General features: G+C 46.5%; 2 long non-coding RNA genes across 2 annotated transcripts; one reads left to right on the plus strand and one right to left on the minus strand.

Annotated features, from left to right (window-relative positions):
- The first annotated feature begins 15,489 nt into the window (after nt 1-15,489).
- Nucleotides 15,490-21,137, plus strand: LOC128777088 (uncharacterized). Its single transcript, XR_008422283.1, has 2 exons — nt 15,490-15,625; nt 21,020-21,137. It is a non-coding gene; the product is annotated as an uncharacterized LOC128777088 (long non-coding RNA).
- LOC109275747 (uncharacterized) lies at nt 16,615-21,025 on the minus strand. The gene is made up of 2 exons (XR_002084347.2): nt 20,319-21,025; nt 16,615-17,671 (listed from the first exon to the last, which is right to left on the minus strand). It is a non-coding gene; the product is annotated as an uncharacterized LOC109275747 (long non-coding RNA).
- Nucleotides 21,138-21,800: the final 663 nt, after the last annotated feature.

Consider the following 21,800-nt stretch of genomic DNA (forward strand, 5'->3'; position numbering starts at 1 on the left):
TCATGGGCTCCCAGGACTTTACACACCCTGCTGTAATTATAGCCCTCCAGGCCCTCCCACGGGAGAAAATGGCCTGCCACCCATTTTACACCTGGGAAAACTGAGGCTGGCTTGCCCGACTTGCCCAGAGCCCCAGGGTGGTGAGTCACTGTCTCTGGCAGGCACCGGTATCAGTTCTGCCCACTGACCGTCTCCGACCGCCAGACCCCCCACTTGGCACTCCCCCCGTGTGGCAGAGTGGGGCCCCTCTGAGCCAGGCCCGGTGTCCTGCCCTCTCGAGTCACCGCGGTTGACCGCTGAAGGCAAAAACCCATGAGGAAACTGAGGCGAAGAGAAGCGACTCACCCGAGCGCACACAGAGTTTGTTCAAAGGCACCTGAGGTGACATTTGGGGTCACTGAGCAAATGGCACGCTTGCTTTTTATAAAATACAAAAGGAGCCTCCCTCCTTTACGAGAGCCTGGGAAACCGCGCAGAAGTCTGGCAGGGGTGGCCCCCCACCCCCACTGGCCTGCTCTATGCAGCAGCCTCCCCTGCCCCCCCCACCCCCCGGTGTCCCAGCATGCCCTGAGAGAGCCCAGCCCGGAGCCCTGGGCAAGGCCTACCAGTCGGCTGAGGCAGGTGTCACAGGGAAAAGGCCTGAAGAGGCAGCGCGGCTTGGCTGAGGCCGCGAGCTAACACGACACTGGGCGCACAGGGCCCTCTCCCTGGGGCTGAGACATGGTGGAAAGAGCACCGGACCCCGTGGCATGAGGCCACTTCCCCTCGCTGAGGGCCAGCTTTCTCTCTGTAAAACACACCCTCGTTCTTCGAGCCTGCCCCTCCCTACCCCTGGCTGTGGGGTCGTCCCTGCCGTGCCCCTGCCTTCAGGGGGAGTTTTGCCAAGGGCAGATGAGGGTGCCGGGCAGGCCCACAGCGTCTGTCTGGAGTGAGACCGGATTCCTGTGGAAGAAATGCCTGGCCGAGGGGGGGTGGCTTGGCCCAGCTGAGGCACGTACCCCTACGATCCTGGGAAGTGGGGCCTGTCTGGACATTCCTATCTTCCGTCCTGTAGCCTCTTTTAAATGCTGGTCCCCAAATGGAGGCTGAGGAGGAGCGTGAAACATGTGGGCTCTTGTCCAGTGTCTTTGGCCAGAAGGGTGGGTGGCTGGGAGAGTCATCCGGGCAGGACTGCCGCTGTTCCCCAGAGCTGGCTGGGCAGAGGGCCTGAAGGCTGGTGCCAGAACTTGCAGATCGTGTCTGTGGGCAGGGCCCATGGCTGTAGGCTCATCTGGCTTCTCTAATAAGGAGAAGGGGGGTGGGGGCGGGTCATGAGGATGGGAGCCTTCTAGACCCTTGCTGCTACCATGTATAAGGAAAACATCAACTGAGAGTTGGGCAGGCCGGGTTCCCGCCTGCCCAGCTTCCAAAATGTCTGACTGGACAGGAAGGAGCATGTGTTCTCTCTCTCTCTGTCTCTCTCTGTCTCTGTCTCTCTCTCTCAGTCTCCAATCTCAAGCTCAAAAGGACAAAACAAACGTGGGTACCAGGAATGGCTGCAGCAGGGGCTCTGCTGGAAAGAAAATTAAAATGAGCCCTTGCAAAGAGAAAGCTTGACGACTCTCCGTGTTGCCAGAAGTTCCAACTGGGCACAGGGACAATTCTCCTCGGGGACATGAGAAGGAAAGATTTCCTCCCAATTGTCTCTGGCAGCCTTCCTGAAGCTATAAGTATAGTAAAGAACCTCAGGATGAATCTGGCGTCTCTCTTCCTTCCCTTCCCGCCCAGCCTCAGCCTCATTAAACACTCCCTCGGTCTCCTCGTCCCTTGCCCCCTCTGTCATGCCTCTCTAGCAAAATCCCAGTGCTGGGGAAATCAAGAGTCTATCGTCTCCGCTCCTGCACTCGGCCAGGGAACAGAGCTGGAGAGAAGCACACAAACAGGCTGTATCAGTCAGCCCCGGTCACGCTACCGTCACAAACATCCCCCAGGCCTCAGGGCCCCGCCATGGCAGAGGCTCACTTTCCACTCAGAGAGGACAGGTGAGCCGCAGGTGGCTCTCGCCCATGGTCCTCTCTCCAGTCCAGGTTGATGGAGCAGCCTCTGTCTGGGATAGGGCCAGCCTCGGGGTCGAGAGAAAAGGGAACATGGTGAACACACCCGATGTCACAGAGCTTCTGCTTCGAAGGGACACACATCACCTCCCTTCCTAATTCACTGATCTGTGCAAGTCTTCTGGCCAAGCCCAGTGTCCTTAGGGCAGGAAAATAGAGTTCTCCCCTCCGGCCCCCGGAGTGCTCGTGAATATTTTCGCAAAATAATGCAGTCTACCAAACAGGTGGGCACACAGCCTCTCTCGTAGGGCATGCCATTCACCTAGAATGGGCTCCATCTGGCCCATCCATTTGGTCCCCCCCCCCCACCTCTATTTGATGCCTTTCCCACCCTTCTCAAATGCCCAAACTCCCCGCTACACACAATTCCATTCTAGCCAATGACTGTCCTTAATTCACAGAAGAGACAGAAGCAACCAGAAGAAACCTCTCAATACTTCCAGCACCAAAGCGACCAACTCTGCCTTCTCTCCTCTCCCCAGATCTGAGCCTTCTGTGTTTCCATCCAGAGACTCTTCTGCTTGTTCACTAGATGTCCCCGACTCCTGAATACCTCTCTGTCTCCCTGACACCACCCCCCCATTTTCCCCTCTCTGCTGGACCATTCTCCTTAGAGTCAAACATGAGGCTTCATCTTCAAACTGAAACACTCCCTTGACCCTCCCCCCTCTCCAGCTCCCACCTCGCACCTGCTCTTGTACATGCAAAATTCCTACAAACTGTTGCTCTGCTCTGTCTCCAATTCCTCAACCGCCCTTCTCCCTTGGCCCCCCTCCACCGCACCCACCCCACCCCACACGGTTAATCCGACTCTTAAATGTCAGAGAATCCAAGACTTGATCCTCATACCTCCTTTCCGTCCATACTCACTTCCTCGGTGGGCTCACAGACACTCAGCATTGAGCACTGCCTGCATCCTGATAATCTCTCCACTGACCTCTCTGGGCCCATCGTCGCCCCTGAACTTCAGATTCACATATGCGGCAGCTACGCGACCAACAGCTCCATTTGGACAAAATTAAACATGTCCCAAACCAAAGTCTTGATTTTTAACACCCAAACCCACTGCTCCTACCTCCGTGGTTGTGTTCACTGTTGCCTCAGTTGTTGGTGGCTCCGTTCCTCGAGTCATTGAGGTCAAAAACTAGGAGTGTTCCTTGACTCCACATCCCGTAACCCGGCTCCTTGCTTCTGTCGTTGTCCTCCTCCAGGATGGAGTGATTCTTCAAGGCCAAGTTAAATCAAGGTATTTTCTTCCCCTAATCCTCCAAGGCTTCCGTCGCAGAGTAAAACCCAGTGCACCCTCCAAAACCTACAAAGGCCTGTGTGATCTGGTGCATTGCTACTGCCTCTCCGTCCCTCCAGGTTTGTACCTCAGCCATCCCGATGCCCCCAAACTCACTAAGCAACTCCCACAGGAGCACTTTGTACTGGCTTTCCCCTCAGCCTGGAATGTTCTTCCCCCAGAGACCCACATGGCTTGCTTCCACAAGTCTCTGCGAGGGAGTCCCTGTATCAGAGAGGTCTTCCCTCACCATTCTATATAAAATAGACTTTTGACAACTGCTGTCACTTTATTAGACCCCTGCCTGACTTATTTCCATATTGTGTATCCTACGTGCCCCCCTTTTTTCCTCTCATCTCTCTCCCCAAAAGAGAATGTAAATGCCACAAGCAGATGTCTTATTTGTTCCGTTCATTGATGTACATTGTATGCACATCTGTACATTGATGTAGTCCTAGCCCCTAGAGCAGTGCTCGGCATACAGTAGGCCCCCAACAAATATTTGTTGGATAAAGGAATGTGTGAATGAACCCATGGGGGAGATAGCAGAGACAGGAAATAACTCACTCTCATGCAACACGGGGCCTAGGATGTTTTGAGACTTCTATTTTGTGAGACATTAAGCTTCTTTACTACCGAGGCTATTTTGAATGGAGTGTCTGTTCTTTTCAGCCAACAGCATTCTAATTGAATCACTGCCATCTAGGCCACTGGGCAGGGAGAAAGAGGACCCAGGCAGGAGAATCCTGCCAGCAGCCAAGCTGAGTAGAAGTCCATCCATGGTAACATGGGGTTGGGGAGCTGGCACTTTGGATATGGTTTTATGGACCTCTCTCCCGGGTTCACATCTAATATGGTGGGACAGTGTCCCAGATTTCAGCAGTGTTCTAGCAGTGCACCACAAGACCCCACAATCAGCCAGAGCTTGGGGTCCTTGGGTAAGGGGCAGACAGGAATGGTCACAATAGAACTCTGGTACTTTCCCCCTCAACACCACAGAGGTGGTCCATTCTATTGCAGGGACAGGTCAGTGTTGGCCTCCTTCTAGAGAGAGATAGAGAAAGAACCAGGTAATTGTAGGCCGTTGCTGTGGGCCAGGCATGTTACATGCATTTTACCATTTAATCCTCACCTGGAAGGGAGCATAGAGTGCGGGCTACTACTGACACTATTCTTCTTTTTTCCGTTGTTAAACTTCTCTGTTTTAAACTCATTCTGATCAGGCCTTCATTCCCATCACTGCACCAGATAAACTCCTGTCATACACATCACTGGCCTCCAGGATGCTAAACCCAGTGATGACTTCTCCGTCCTCACCTAACGTGACCTCACATCAGCACAACAATTGACGGGTTGACCATTCACTTCCCCCACCACCATATTCACTTAGTTTTCCTGTTTCCTTTCAGGCAGCTACCCATCAGTGTCCTTTGCTGGTTCCTCCTCATTTTCCCAACCTCTTGAGAAAGGACTACCCAGAAGCTGGGTCCTTTTACCTCTTCTCTCTCTATTCATACCACTTCCTTGGAGATATCATCCGTCCCATGACTTTATATTTATCCACTGCTGTGGACTGAATGCATGTATCCCTCCCCACCATCCAAATTCATATGTTGAAGCTCTAATCCCCAATGTGGTGATATCTGGAGAGGGGGGTGGGCCTTGGGAGGTGATTAGGTAATGAGTATAGAACCTTCATGATGGGATTAGTGACCTTATGAGAAGAAGAAAAGGCCACAGCCCTCTCTTTCTGCCATGTGAGGATACGACAAGAAGGTGGCCATCTGCAAGCCACGAAGAGAACGCTCACCAGAACCTGACCTGCTGGCACCTTGATGTTGGACTTCTCAGCCTCCAGAAACGTGAGAAATAAATTTATATTGTTTAAGCCACCCAGTCTGTGGGTATTCCGTTATGGCAGACCAAGAAGACACCCTCATACTTGCCCATCCAGAATTCTTCATCCCTTTCTACCTGGTACAATTTCCATTCTGGTATCATTTTCTCTCAGCCTGAAGAACTTCCTTAAGTCTCTTTTCTTGTGTGGGTCTGCTGGCAACAAATTCAGCTTTTGTTTATCAGAAAATGTCTTTATTTTGTATCCTTTTTGGAGACATACTTTTGCAGGATATAGAATTCTAGGTTGACAAGGGCTTTTTCTTTCAGCACCCTAAAGATCCATTCGTTGTCTAGTAACTGATTTTTCTGATGAGGAGTCAGTCATCATTCCTAATGTCGTGCCCCTGTATGCGATGAATGTTTTTTTCTCTTGCTATTTTTAAGATCTGCCCCCCCCCCCCCCATATTTAGTATGTTGGTTTAGCAGTTTGTGTATTTAGTACTTTTTTTTCAAAGCTTGCTTTGGATTCACGGATATTTCTGGATTTGTGGGTTGCTATTTTTGAGAAAACTTGGAAAATGTTGGCTACAATTTCTTCAAATGTTTTTCTGTCCTATTCTCTCTTTTCTCCTTGTGCAATTCCAATAACATGAAAGTCACACTTTTTGATACAGGTCATTGAGACTATCTTCATTTTTTTTTCAGTATCTTTTTCTCTGGGTGCTTCATTTGGATATTGGCTTGTCTTCAAGTACACAGTTGTATCCAACTTTTTAATTTTAAAAAATGCTTATTTATTTAGAGAGCGAGAAAGAGAGAGTGAGCAGGGGAGGGGTAGAGAGAGAGGGAGACAGAAAATCCCAAGCAGGCTCCATGCTGCCAGGGCAGAGCCCGACACTGGGCTCAATCCCACCAACCTCAAGATCATGACCTGAGCCAAAATCAAGAGCCAGACACTTAACCGACTGGGCCACCCAGGCACCTCCAATCTTCTGAATTTTTTATTGCATATATTATATAATCCAGTTCTAGGGTTTCCATCTGGTTCCTTTTGAGAGTTTTCCTATTAATCCTTAAATTTCTTATCTTGTTACTGATTAATCCATTAATTCAAAAGACTTATCACATTTATTTTAGAGACCTTATCTGCTGATTCCAATATCTGTGTTATATCTGTGTCTGCTTCTGTTGACTTTTTCTTCGACTATGGGTTACATCTTCCTATTTTTAAAAATTTCTTGTAATTCTGGATTGTATATTAGACATCATGATAAATTTATTATAAGGCTCTAGATTCTGTTATCTTCCTCTGAAGAATATTGTATGTTATTCTAACAAGCTGTTAAATTACTAGCAGATCATCTTAAACCTGAGATGGCCTAGTTTTAGTACCTATTACAGTACAGAAATGAAGAGTGGGTTTATTTCACTTTTGTCCTTAGTTGTAGAATGAATCTCAGTCCCAGGATATATCTTTACTCCTAAATCATGGGCTTTCTGGACTTTCCACGGAAAGTCTGAAACCAAGGCCCCCACTAACTTGAGTGCAATGAGAAGCTGAAATTTCTGCTCAGTTCTGCTCTATCACCTTTCCAGCTGTTGCTTTCCTTGAGGCACCTGGAGTTCTGAGCCCCGCATGCACAGTTAAGAAGTCAGGAAAGGACTTGAGAAAAGTTTCTATACATATTACAGGGCTCCCTGCCCTATAACTCCCCCTTTCGTCCTCAATTTCCAGCTTCTCTAGAAGCCTCAGCCAGCAAGAACTCTGCTTGAGTTCTTCCACTGTGTATTGTGTGGGCCAGTGAACACCCTTAGGAAAACAGTTGTATAAACGTGGGTCTCATTTAGTGTGTTTCACTTCTCTAAAGGGTTGAATCTCCTCCAGTAGCTGTCTGCTTGAGGTCGCTCTCCCATGCCTCCAGAGTTGTTATTATCATCAGCACAAGAGTTGGTCTGAGAGAAGCTACTCTGTGATTACCAGAGGCTGGAGGTTCAATCTTTTGGCTTTAGATACTAGCTATCATCTGACAACTCTCAAATTTATATCTACACCCCAATCTCTCCTTGATATCCAGACTTGTATATCCAACAGTTTCTGTAATGTCAAATAGGAATTTCAAACTATACATGAACAGAATCTCTTGATCATTTCCTTCACAAAATTCCTCCATGTACAGTCTTCCCATCTCAGCAAATGGTACCTCCATCCTTCACAGCAAACTTTGGAGACGTCCATGCTCTTTTCCCCTCACATTCCACATCCAATTTGTCAGTAAATTCTGGAATGCATATCCAGAATGAAATAAAACATCTGATAATTGCATACAAAGAAAATGGAAAGGGAAAGTGGGGAGGAATATAAATGAAACAAAATCAGCCATGAGATGGTAACTGTTGCATCTAGGTGATGGGTATATGGTTATCTGTTATTCTATTCTGTGTTTATAAATGTTTGAAATACCATATAATAAAATCACTTCTCACCACCTCTATCATGATCACCCTGGTCCAAGTCCTCAATGTCTCCTGCCTGGGTTATTTCACATGGCTTCTATCCTTGCCTCTATACCGATATGCCACTCTCAGCTCAAAACCCATCACTGGCTTTCAGGCTTATTTGCCTAAAACCCCACAAAGACCTTTAAAATAGTCTTCAAGACTCATTTTTACCTCTCTGTCTTTATCTTACTTAGTCTTCTACCTTCTTGCTAATAATTATTTCCTAGAATGTCTCCAAACTGGAGTTTTTCAACTGTTTACCATTAGATTCAGGTTGTGTATTTTGGCAGAAAGCTGTTGGTGACTGAGCCTGGGTGGCCATGTGAAAAGTAGTGTGTCCTCCATGGCCATCTGAACCCTTTCTTCTCCAGAACGTCTGTGTGCTGCTTTCTCTCAAGAATATGTCTGAAGGGGGTGCCTGGGTGGCTGAGTCGGTTAAGCATTGACTTTGGCTCAGGTCATGATCTCACAGCTGTGAGTTCAAGTCCCGCCTCAGGTTCTGCACTGACAGCTTGGGATTCTCTCTCTCCCTCTCTCTCTCAGCCCCTCCACACTCGCTCAAGCTCTCTGCCTCAAAATAAATAAATTAATTTTTTTTTTAAATGTCGAAGAAGAAACCATACCAGTAAAATGCCTATGTCAGGCCCAGAGAGGAGAAGGGTCTTGCCAAGACCAAATAGCTATTAGTGACAAGTGGGTATGAGACCTTAGGTCTCCTGGGTTCCAACCCAGTACCGAGTCATTTCTAGTTATTATAGTCTTGAAACCAAATCCCACCTGCCTCCTGTCCCACTCTCCAGGACTCCACCTTTCCACTGGCCCTACCTGTTAACCTATGGGAAGCGGCACGGGTTCTGTGAACTCTAGGGTCTTTTCTCCTTAGTCTTCCTTTCTTTCCTGCTTCCCACTCCTGCCTTGAAAGCCAATTATGCCATCATTCCTTCTCGGAGATCCTCCCTCCACACATGTGTGCATGCACACACACACAGCACTAAACTCTCTCAAGGACTACTATCACAGTGTCTCCACCCAAATGACCTTTCAGGGTGACCCTTTAGACCCCTAGCCTCTCTCTCATATGCCCACCAACATCCTCTTCCACCCATCAGGCTCAAAATTTGCCCATCCCATGTCCCCATTACTTTGAGTCCTTTTTGCTAACTGATATAATGAGTAACAACTCCACCTTGCACTGGTAATGGGATGTTTGTTTTACAATCATTGCTCTGGGTGAAAAGCATATGGGGCAGGCTTTTCAAGCTGTTTCCTTTCAGATCCACTGGGCACAGGTGCTAGGGCACTCCCTACTATACCACCACTGTCCTCCAAGGCTCCCAGAATAGGACATAGGTCTCTAGACCTATGTTAGTTTTATGCTTCCCATTCTATTCATTCTTATCCTAATAATAAACTAAGAAATCAGTGGATTAACCCTGCCCCAGCCCATAAATATGAGCATGTGAACCAGAGACTTTGGGAGCCACTAACAAGAATGACTAATTATGGAAATGACAGTCACTTGGCAGGCAGACAGGAGGGTTTTTTTCTGGGACAGGCTTTCACCTAACTCCAAGGATATCAAATATCTCTCCACCCTTCCTGGGGTGTTGCTGGCTAGAGGAGTCTTGGGATTTAGCTAAGCTTTTGTACTCTGGGAGCCTTCTTGTATAGACTCTATCTTGTTCATGCGTGGACAACCCTTTGATCCCATGACACCGTGTACTTTGACCTCACTGACACCATGAAGAAAAGTTGCATGGATAGACCTGGGGGCAGGCAAGTAAGAAGCCACAGACCTCAAGGTGGAAATAACTCCCTGTGTGCTCACAGCAGCTTGGGCTCTGGGCTCTACCGCCCCTTTCCTTTGTTCAGTGCTTTGTACAGGGTGGGTCACCAAGTAACACAGGCGAATATACATAACTAAAGGCTTTATTGATAATGCACCACGATACGTTCAGTGACCTCCCATGACATGTTTAGCAATGCATACCTCATGTGCATATGCTCATGTGCATATGAGCAATGCATAGCTCCCATTAGCAATGCATAGCTCAATGTGCTGTGCAAAATCACAACCAACACAGTGCTCTAATGCAACATTTCCACCCATCCTTCACAATGTGTTTGTGATATATTGCCTCAGATAATTTGTATCTGATATTCCCTGAATAAATCTGTGGCGGTAGCATACCCCAAAAGAGGTAATCTCAAGACGGCTCAATCTGGAAAAATGAATACATGAAGGAACAAATGAATAAATAGCATTATCTACGTTTTTAAACTTTACGGCCCCTTTCTAGTTTGTGAAGCACTTTTACAATTGTTACCTGTTAGTCCTGGTGTTCTTCTTCTATCAGCTATAGCCTGGGAAGAGAACCTAAGACTCACCATAGAGAGTGCCCCAAATACAACAGCCCAAAGGGGGGCTTTGTCCAGAAAGAGTAGAAACCACATAGGTGTTGCTTCTTCCTTCTCTGTACAAAGCTGTGCCCATCCTCCACCCTGAACTTGAGGCTGTTCTGATCACCAACCAGCTCCATCTCCCCAAGGGAGATGACCCTACAGAGCAGGGAAGGCTGGTGGAACAGTGGGCAAGACTAAGGAGACGGGGAAGGGGTGGTGACAGGAGGAAAACTCAGCTGATCCTCCTTCCTTCCTATGAAGATAGGAGCCACATCCCCCCAGATGGTGGTAAAGGGGCTGAGCAGAGCCAGGAAGCTTCTAGCTCAAATCCCTGGTCTGCCACTTAAAACCAGCTGACTTTGGGGGAGTTGCTCAACCTGGTTGAGCCTCTATTTCTGCACAGCTCCATAGGGGCACAAAAGAGAAGACCGCCTCTGACCTCATGGCACATAGGAAATGTGACTTGAGTAAAAGTTCTTAAATTAACGGATCTATTCTATTATTTTCCAATGAGAGATGCCCTTCAATGTAGAGAAAGGCAATGTGGTGTCAGGATTGAGGGCTTAAGCTCTGCTTTCAAAAAATCCTGGACTCAAATCCCTACTCTAGCACTTACCAGCTGAGTGGCCCTGAGCAAGACACTTGATCTGTGTGTGATTCAGTTTCCCCATCAGTGAAATGGGAACATTACTAGGAGTGTTGTAGGGATTCAGGGAAATGATGTATGTAAAGCCCTTAGTATAGCATAGTGCTTAGTAGTATAGTATAGTATAGTGCCTGGAACACTGGTTACACCCAAGGCTATCTACATATCTCAGTGAACCTTGGTTTGTTTGAAATATTTCTGGACTTCTAAGAATTGATATCAGAATCAATTGACAAACCACAAGGAAAACCAGTTTCATTGCTTCAGTGCCACTTTTACTGCTAACGGTAAACAGCACCTTCTATGGGAATCAACCCAGTGATTTATAGCTATTTCCAACAGTCTGCCCACTGACCCACATGATGAAAGGAGTCAAAGGCAGTGCTCATGGAAGAGTCTCGGTAATGCTTCTGGCACCTCTGTGGGAGACGGTCTGTGGGGTGAAGTTCTGCACAACGATGAACATAGGCAGTCTACTCTCCCTAGTTGGCCCCAGATCCCCACCTTTGCCTTTATCCAGTTCCCTAAAGCATACGGTAGATGTCAGTTGGTCATAAAGGGATGTCACAGCTTTCCAGGTCAGAGGCCGGCAGGATCAGTGGGGTTGGGAGTGGCGTTGTATCATCCCTCCAGTCTGGAAACTGAACTGGGCAGAGGTTGAGGAAACCCGCAGGGGATTGCACATGAGACTAGCAGGTATAGATATGTGCACTCATGAAGAACAGCCCACCCCTGGCCCCCCTTCCCAGGGAGCTAAAGAGGACCCAGAAGCAGAAAGATAATGAAGCACTCTTGTGTCTGTGCCAGGTCTCCCAGACTCCTCTTCCCTTCAGGTCAGAGCTCAAGAACAGGGCAGTGACTCCCATCTTTTAAGAGCTTTGTTGGATGGCATCCAACGTTCAGCCTTGTCTGGGCTGTAATTCTCTTTAAATCTTCTGAGGTTTCCCCATTACCAAGCACTTCCCTGGCCCTCTCCTGGCCTGATGATTAAACACTGAGAGGGATGTTATTTTTTTCCCCGCCACATACCTGTTATTTGGGTGGAGATTTCTTCTTAATTCTTCAACCCAAGAGAACAAGCTACCTACTTCCTTTTGACTCAAGGTCTGAGATACACTTGAACATGGAGAGGAGTGGGCTTGCTGCAGGAAACCTTTCAAAGAGAAGACTGAGTGTAATTTAAATGTGTAATAGAGTTCTATCCCATTTGCCAAAAGCCATCCTAAAGAGGGCTGATACAGTCTGTTAAGTGCTGCTAATTATATACTGGAAACACATACCCTTGCAGACATCAAGTCAGAGGGCTCCTGTCATCCCGGCCACCCAGACCAGTTCATCTGAGCAAAGTCACAGAGGAGCCACTGGAAAATACTATAGTCAGGTAATCAGGGTGTGTGGGATGGCTTCTTATCCTAGAAAGAAGGTGCCTGACCCAGGAATACGAGGAACCAAGGAAATTCCAAAGTGCATATACATAAAAAGAAACAAAGTGGCCACCATTCAAGCCATGTCCCTGTTCATTCCAGAACCTCTTGGGCTTTCTTCTTTTCCACTCCTCCCTCTTCTCTACCACTCACCCCTGCACCCACCTTCCTCCATGGCTCACATCCCCACCGTGCCTCTGCTGTGTTCTCAAGGTCAAATGCCACACCCTCTTTGCCTACGGCAGTCCACCTTCATTACTCCTGCTGAGACCCTATGGCACTTTGTGCCCCAGCCTGTGCTTTCGATCTTCTGATTCCACACTGCTTTATAACCTGTATTGGCTACATCCACGACGGCATATCAAGACCCTCCCAAGCAGGTAGTGCCTTTCTCCCGGAAGACCCAGAGTGCTAGGCACAAAATCAGTATTTTGAAAAGACAAGTTGACCCACCAATATATTTGATTTCGAAATGTACATAAAATAACCCCATGTATCAGCAATAGCAGCCATGGCTGAACCGTGAGACTCTCGCACCATCATCCGCACTCAGCACCGTCTTCCTTGCACGTGAGTCGGGGGATGCGAATCACGGCTTTCTCATGCCCAAACAACTTCTGCGCCTGCCTCGTTCTCTGAAGACAGTAATTACTGACTCAGAGGTTTTTCCTTCGGAATGAGCACTACCATCCCCCAAGGACTGGAGCACCGAGGGGTGTTCGTCAGGATCCCTCAGCAGTACCCACAGCTTCAGCTGAGACCTGTCTAACCTCTAGTCCCCAGGCCCAAATGTACGATAAAGAAGGTAAGAACTACTTGCTGTCTATCTGGCTTTTGGGGACAGGGTGACAACCACAGAGCTTATGGCCTCCCCCATCAGGCAGCCTACACGGCTGTGAAAGAAGCTATCTCTGAAATTCACAGACATGCTTCTGCGCCCTTCAGGGACCACTTCACTTGTATGAGCTAAAATGGGTTGGTCTCCAATCCTGTCTCTCTACACCGCTCCCACCCCAAATGCACATTTTAAGGCTTGCCAAAACCTGTGATCACAAAAGAGAAAATGAGAGCAGCTCATCAGGATGGGATCCCGCGGAAGGCAAAAAAAAAAAAAAAGTGGGGTTGGGGGAAGCATACCAACATTTCGAGGAAAACAACTTAAAAATTAATGGGCTCTCAGGAAAGGAAGGCATCACAAGAAAATCAATCGGGCTAGGTTTTCTGAGCACCTGTCAGTTGATCAAAAATATTCACTGCCTGCCTGTTATGCATAAGGCACTGCTGGAAATGCTGGAATGGACGCGAAGATGTAGCATATATAAAAAAAGAAACGTTTGGGGAAAACCGATTTTAGCCTCTGCTCTTACGGAGCTTTAACGTAAGAGGTACAATCGAATCTAAACCACTCTTCCTAAAGGCCCCCTGTACATGCATACTCACCGCCAAGTTTCCTTTCTTAGGTGCCCCTGACAGTGTCCCCCAGGATCCCCAGCTGGGCCTTGAAGAACGGATAAATTTGGAAGGCCAGAGAGCTTTCCAAGGCAGAAAGGAGCTCACGATTTAGTTAAATGTCAGGCACGTACAGGCCTACTTAGAATGTGATGAAGGCTCTCTCACTGGTATAAACAAATTCTGAAGAGAGTGCTCACAAGGGGCAAAAGAGTGAGGGAAGAAAGGGGAAAGGTCTGTGGTGGGGGTGGTATCTGAAGCAGGCTTTGCAGAACGACTAGGGTTACAGCCAGCCGTCAACAGAAGGATGTTCAAGGCTCTAAGGAAGAACGGAACAGGCGAACACTGAAGTTCGAAAGAGCAGGTCCAGGGTGAGCATGTCTCTGTTGGGCCAATACTTTGAGAACCTTACAGACCCCATTTTCCTTGTGGCTGTCTCCCCCATCTGTAGTCTTTCCACTAAAGCTAGGCCATGAAGATTAGCAATGGCAGGAAAGGAAAGGATGTGTACTTGGGTAGTTAACAGTTACTATTTAGCTGTGACCCTTAGGGTCTTTTATGGTTTTGTTCTTCTCTGGCATCTCTAGAAAGATGATAAGGAGTCTTGAAAGTCAGGTTTTATGGAGGATGAAAGGGGAGCGTCAAATTCTAAGGGCCCCATTCCCATACTAAAGGTAAAGTTTGGACGGCTCTACGGGCAATTTTACTCTAAGCCACAGACAGGAGGAACTTAGCCCCTATGAGATCTAAGGAGAGCCCCTTTGTTAGGGAGAAAGTAGAATGACTCCTAAGGCAGGGAGAGAGATTCAGAAAGGAAGAGTAGGTTGCAAGGAAGTTAAGAACACGTGTGACTGTGTCTTCATTCCTGGGGTCGAACCCCAGGTGCATGGGGGGCAGAGCGGTAGGGATGGAGGGTGAGACGGAAGCTACATGGTGGGCTCACGGGCTGCTCTTCCAGGCACAGCCTGGGCAAGGCGGCAAGCACTCAAGAGAAGCGCTCCTTGTGCCTGAGACACACCCAAGCAGCACAGAGGCATTGGCTCACCAATGGTAGAGGGAGCTGTCTAGCTAGTCGGAGAAAATACTGCCGGCTTCCCAAAGCTTAAGCAGGATGTTCAGGATATCCCCAAGTTCCCACCTCCTCCCCCATCCCCCACCCCCAAAGGCCACGCCGATAAACAGTCTTAGTGTTGGAAAATGGAGGCCGTTGAAGGTGACGACCGTGAGACCAGAGGTGATGGCAGAGCTGTGGTCAACAGCAGGACAACGCCAACACGTATGTGAGCAAAAGCCAGGGAGTCACTTACATCACCCAGCAGATTCAGCACTGACAGAGGCCAATGACAGAGACCGCAGCAAGACTGTCCAAGGACCTGCGCGCAAGCCTTGGAGGACCCACTTTCATAACCTCTCCTCTCCCATCTGTTAGATGCCGTCTCGGGGAGGAAAAGAGAAGGGAGGCTCGGCGAAGCTGAGCATTTATTCTAAGGAGGCAGTCTGAAGCCGGAGACAGACTAAGAGAAGGAGTTATCTCTGATTTGCAAGTTTAAGGCCATCCACCTCTTCCCACCCCCTCCCAAGGCTTGATGGGGCTCCTGAGAGATTTTAAATTAGTGGTATGGAATGAAGAAACTACAGCTTTGTTTGCACAGTCTGAGTCTGAACGTGTGGGAGGTGGGAAAGGAGCAAGGTCTGAAAGCCCACAGGGAACGTGGTCTAACGCAGTGGTTTGCCGGCTGACAATCGCTTCGGGCTTTCTAAAAATGCAGATCCCAGTGTTTCAATTCCAGGCCTACACAGTCAGAATCCTTGGGGAGAGGGGAGGGGTGCGGGGCAAGGAAGCAGCATTTCAACAGCTTTCCTTGTGACTCCAATATGGGAAGCACAAGCACTGATGCGAGCATCAGCCCGGGACAAGATATCCCTTCCTCTGGGTCTGAGGGAAAAGACCAGGGCAGTGCCCGAGGGCAACCATGGCAAGTGCAGGTGAGTGCAGTGGGGAGCTGGGACAGGAACCGGAGCTGGCTGGGATCTGCTAGTCTCAATCCACTTGACTACACACAGATGAGACAGGAAGTACTCATGCAGGTTGCAAGGGAACTTTGTCTTCATCTTCCTGTTGTCTTTTAAAGTGGAGGCTGTGGGCAAAGGGGCACCTGGAATGAAAATCTGAGAAGGAATGTCTGATTGGGAGCACTCTAGACAAGCCGTGCAGAACTAACTAGGTCTCAGAGCACAGGGCTGAGCCCTGCCATAAGACACCTTTTCCTCTGAGCAGGACGCGGTGGTGAGGAGAAAGGCTTTGGAGAGTCATGGTGGGAATCACAGGGGGTCACCTAAGAGATGGTAAAGACACGGTGGGGCTTCTCAGAACCCGGAGACAAGTTCAGCTTCCTTTGAAAATTTTAGCTTCCATTCCACATTTAGTAAAGACCCAAAATACCAAAATACCAAAAATTCTTCAGGGAAGGCAGTAGAGATGGGCTGGAATGGAAAGAAATATAATTTTTTTTCAACTGTACCTATGTATTGTTCAGAAGTTGTGGTTTTTTTATGAAAAAAATGTTCTTATATAACCATGTAGCTTAAAAAAAAAATACCCAAAGCATCTCACCATCTTTTCAGATTATATGTGAAATGTATAGTATTTCTGAACACACTTATAAGTTGGAAAAAAGACAGATCTTGACTTAATAATTGCCTAAGCAATTTATCAAAACATTAACAAGTAATCGCAAATGTTTTAATGTAACATTACTGATTCACTTGACATCTTGAATAATCTGTATGTCCAATACACTTTCTATACTCATTATAATTGAACGCTTATTGATAGCTGATCACTAAAATTCTTTGGTTCCACTGCACAATTTTAGGATATTTAAGATAAAGGGATATTTGCTGCCAAAAATCCACTAATCAAAGTAGAAGCTCAATTTAGATACATAAAAAAAAAAAAAAATCGTGCATGAAAAGGATGTCCAAAATGTTTGTATTTAATTTCAAAGCCCAAGTTTTAAGTAAACCAACACAGATCTTTTGTGTTCCTCAAAGCAAGTAAAAAGAAATTATATTAAACGTCCACTATGGCTTGCTGAATGGGTTGATGTATTTTAAGATTTTTCTCAACGACTTTCAATAGCTCTAACTATGCTGTTAGAGAAGCTCCAAACATTTCCTGTTAAATATATATACACATCCAAAGTAAAGAATGGAAAAAACATACACCAGTGTTTTTCTCGGATTGTTATGATCTGAGTGAGGTTTTTGTTAGGCAGTTCTGTATTTCATAAAAATGGGTATATTAGAGACAACAAAGATGTTAAACAGTCCCATTCACCGGGTTGCCAGTAAGACTACAAAAAAACTTTGGTGTATTTACATGAACGTGGTAATCAAAGGGAGTTGTGTGACCATTAAATGAGTGTGGGGAAGGGGCGCCCATTTAAATATATATTCAAGGAGAAATGTACTCAGTGCTCTGAGAAACCGTGGTAAATAAATGCTGGACACACAAAAGCTGAAGGCTGAGGTCAACTTTACTTTCGAGGGCTACCCAGCACAGCTGTACCACCAAAGAGAAGCTCACTTCCTAACTTCCTGCATCGCAGGGACTCAGCCTCCCCAGACAATGTTTGATACTTGCAGTATAGAAACGGGCCACAGATGATTGCAGTGTTCTTTTTAAAGATTTGTGTCGGTTACAGCATACCGCGATCAGTCAAGCAGATCTTTGCTAAAGCATTAGTCTTGGTGAAGCTCCCCGGAAGCACTCCATGCTTCCAAAACGGCCACCGTGCAGTACGTACAGCAGGGGTGCAGACTGCATCACCACATTTAAGTCCCACAAATGTCTTGGAAGTGGCACTAATGAATGTAAATGTTTATCATTAACATTTCTTCTTAACTGAATGCTTCCTGTTACCTCATTTGTGAGGTGGATTCTTCTAGCTCTGCACAAGCAAGGCTCAGAGTTGAGCGGGTGTGAATTCCAGTCATGTGATAACGGCGGGAGCAGCGGCGATGATGAACCTACAAGAGCGGACAGAGAACACATTCCTTTGGTTTTAACTCCCCTTCATGGTGTACGTGAGAACAGGCGTCTACTGCATGCTCTGGGAATGAAAACACACTTGAACCAAACAGACCCCGGCTTGGGATCTCTTCAGCTTCTCCACGTGTTCCAGTCCTCACTGGCAAACAAACAGACCCATCCGACAACACGAAGCATGGGTGTGGTGGAGTGTGCATTTAGGGCCCCAGTTCTTCATCCTTCCTTGTCTCCGCCCCCCCCCACCCCCCCACCCCCAACCCCTTGCCATTTCACTCCGTGGTGACTTTCTGCTCTGAGCTTAGCCCTGTGGCTTGCTTCTGGGGAATGCTGGTCAGCATAAAGGAGGCAGACCTGAAAGGGGCTTTGTGGCCTTGGGTGCTGGTGCTGCCCTCGGCCACCTCCACACAAACATGCCTGGGCCGGCTGATGGAGGACAGGAACATAGAAGGGCTGAGTTGCCCCAGGCAGGGCCGACTTGCCTTGAGGTGAGCCAGGCAAGACCAGAAGAAGTGCCCAGATGCCTGGCCCCGAATCACTGATCAAACTCCTAAACTAAATAAACGTTTACTGCTGCACGTCACTGGACTTTTGGGGTTGTTACGCATCACTTGGGTGGCAAGAAAGAATTGCCTCGCTTGACACCTCGGAGTGTGACATGTCTCCCAACTTTTCCGAGAGAAGAAGGATCCAGGAGTAGAGACCTCACAGTTACCCTCCCCTCTCCTGCACACCATGAAGATTCAGTCATCTATCACCGAGCACCCACTTTGGGCTAATCCCCATAGGCACTCTGAAAAGTCACTTCCTCACTTCAGGGAATCTGAGGAAACGAGAAACGCGAGGCAGTCTGATGACATGATTTATCTAATGTCACCATTAATTGGCAGAGTCAGGGCCCAAACCCAAGACCTAGTGCCATTTCCCATTACATCAGAAATGATCACCAAGGCTTCAAACTAGCAGAATGGTACTCTGTCCAAAGTCATCAAAGACAGAAAAAGTTTGTTTAAAGAACACAAGTGAGTTTTTATTCCATCATCCAAGATAACTGAAGTATTTGACCATGACAGCATTTCACCCTTACTCAGCATTCTTGTTGCCTCAATGGCCCTTAGGATAATGCTATTCCCAGCTGAGAAACACCCAGACGACCTGAGACTAAATCATATAGATCCCCTATTTCCCAGTTTTATCTTAAAGGATTTTACGTTCAACCTCCCTCTTCTTCAGCCAATCACTAAATATGTAAATTGTATATATGAAGATCAGCTGTTGCTTGGTGGGAATACTAATTAGGGAAAAATACCCTGCGTAAATATAAATTAGGGAATAGCGGAAACATAACAAATGCACCAATTTTCAAAGGCAGTCTCTTAAAGAATGTAGTAACAGGCCAGATCCTAGGACATCACCCCTGTTTGTGATTTCAGGCCTTACAAAACATACAAACAAATCCATTACATATTGTAAGATAAGGCAGTTTTCTGGGGGCTTATGTACAGGAGGTTTTAGGGGCAGAACGGGAAAGGGGGGGGGGGGGACGGGACACAGAGGAGAAAGAAGCTGACATTGGCAGATGAGGACTGCACCACGAGGGAAATTGTACAGACGTTGCTAGAAACTCCAAATTTAGTTTGCCAAATCTAGCTTGACTTTATTAACATATTTGATTTCATATGTATGTAAAATTTAAGCACCTGGATACTGAAATGGTAAGAGATGCTTTAGTTTAAAAGTAGTTAAGCTTTTAGAGTGTAACATTTTGTCAGTGGTTGTCATTTGAGTTTAAAAACTGTATTTCCTCTGCTGCGTACTTCCTTTATACAAGAATCTTGCAGTGGAAAAGTCCCCTTTGACAACTTCAGAGCATAGGAAGAAACCACAGTGGTTTGCAGGCCGCTAATTCCGTTACAGATGAAAGCATTCAATTATCTCTATAAAACTCAATTCCTTAGAAAATGTGTTTGTGATCAACTAAGTACGTTTTCAAAATGTGGTGCTACCACATGCTATTATTCAAGATTTTGATTTAAAAGTTGGAACGATGTAGTTTGTGGTTCTTGGGTAAAACGAAGACACCTCATCTGTTTTTTCAATATGAAAGTATTCTCAATATAAAAAGGCAACCTAGAATACTTTTATTCCAGATGTTAAGCTAGGCTTGTTTAAATCTTTGTTTTTAGCCACCGCAGCCCAAACATACTTAAAAACTGCAATCATTTAGAAGGTCATCATTAGCATTAAAATCTTATTTACATGGTATGTATATTTGAAAGTGTGATCAAATATAGTCTAGAGATAAGGTAGCTCATGAATAAAACTTGAACAAGACTTAAAATCAGACTAAACTCTAGCTTAAGTTCAAGACAGGGGATCTCAATGGAGAATTCCTGTTGGGCAGTGGTTAAGGCCTCTCTGATGATTGCTACTTTTTGTCAGAAAAACCTACATACACACAACATTCTGCATAAAATCCCAGAGGGTTCTCTAGATTAATAGTCTCCAGCTGTACGTTGAGCAAAAAGTTGTTTTGGTTAACACACACACACACACACACACACACACACACACACACACACACACGAACGTGTTTCAACTCCCCATGCCCAAACAAGCAGCCCATACTTGGCCAGGGTTATGTTGGGTATTCTCCTATCCTTTGCGACATCCCGCTTTCGTGCACAAAGTCACAAACAAGAGTTTGGCTCCAAGACCTCATTTCGAACAGCTTCTCAAGTCCTCTCCATCCGTCCACATTCAGCGCATCCTTGAATATTGTGTTTAGACGGTATTTTGTCCATTCTCTTATCGCACATCATTCAGAAGCACCTTCTTCCTCCTCCGGGGTCATCTTTCCTAAATTACTTTCAAAACTTTTTAAGCAATCTTATTACTGGATAGCATTAAGGTAGGTGCAGAGGCAGCCAACAAAACTATCGAAGACAGAACACAGAAGCGGTGGCCAATCCCTATCTCAAGCTCCATTTATCCCATAACCAACCGTAAGGTCACGTAGCTTGCACTGGAGCACAGAAACACATGGTTTGTTTGCAGCTTCCTAAAGGCAGGCTTAGTCTGTTGTTGGTTATCACTGAACTTGTTACCCATTAAGTCGGATTCAATGTTCTTGCCTTCTAGTAATGTGGTTGATTTTGGAAATGTCGTCTTCCTATGTGCAAACCAACATGACATTCGCTTTTACACAAAATAACCATCAGCTAAACCGATTCTACACGTTCCCATACCTATTTATCATAGCAGAAAGTAGCTTTTATATATGCCTTTGTTCTTTGGGATTCCTACATTGGTGAACTATTCATTTTCAGGTCGGGCTCATCTTTATATGGTGATGAAGAGGAGGAAAGGAAGCTGGACAACTGCACAGGACAAGTATGTTCTTGAGTAGCAGATGAACACGGTCTTCACCCTCGGATGTATCAGGTGCTTAAAATGACAGCACTGGAATACATCATTTTGATAGTAAAAGATCTGCTTCCCAAACTAAGGGGCTTTCAATCTATTTTGAAGCAAGGGCGGGGGGGAGGGGAAAGGATTTGCCAAATGGTGATAAAGCCCAAACATACAACATACTCCTCCCCTACTCTTCAGCCCTTTGGTGAGCATGTGCAATTATGGAGACTAGGGTAATTATGGAAATCTCCCAGTGCAGACAACCAGTGTCACTAACAGGTTAATGAGCCAGGAACGTTCCCAGGGTGAGGTGACAATGGAAAACGATCTTCTCCTGCCGTCTAGTGCAGTGATGTAGTTAATGCTGGAAGATTCCTTTCACATGGTTTATAAAGTTCCATGGAGTAGCAATTTAAGTAGGATTCGTTTAAATAGGTTTCTACCAATTCAAGATTGTTGATGCAACCATGCTAGTTCCTAGACTGTTCAATGCCAAGCAGAGTAGCACGTACTTCCGCTTGTGAAGTCCCTTTTGTTACATCCTAAAGCGCGTCTGTCTTAAATGATTTGAAGAGAGCAGTCTGCTAACCAGAAGTATTGATTCATCCTAGGAGCTGAGCTCTTGCAAGGCACAGAGGAATTGGCTCATCTAAAAAGTTTTTAGCGTTTTCAATTATTTTGTGGCACTATAATTAT

Source organism: Panthera pardus, unplaced genomic scaffold (assembly GCF_024362965.1).
Source record: "Panthera pardus isolate Hobbes unplaced genomic scaffold, ASM2436296v1 HiC_scaffold_15, whole genome shotgun sequence".
Taxonomy (NCBI): Eukaryota; Metazoa; Chordata; class Mammalia; order Carnivora; family Felidae; genus Panthera; species Panthera pardus.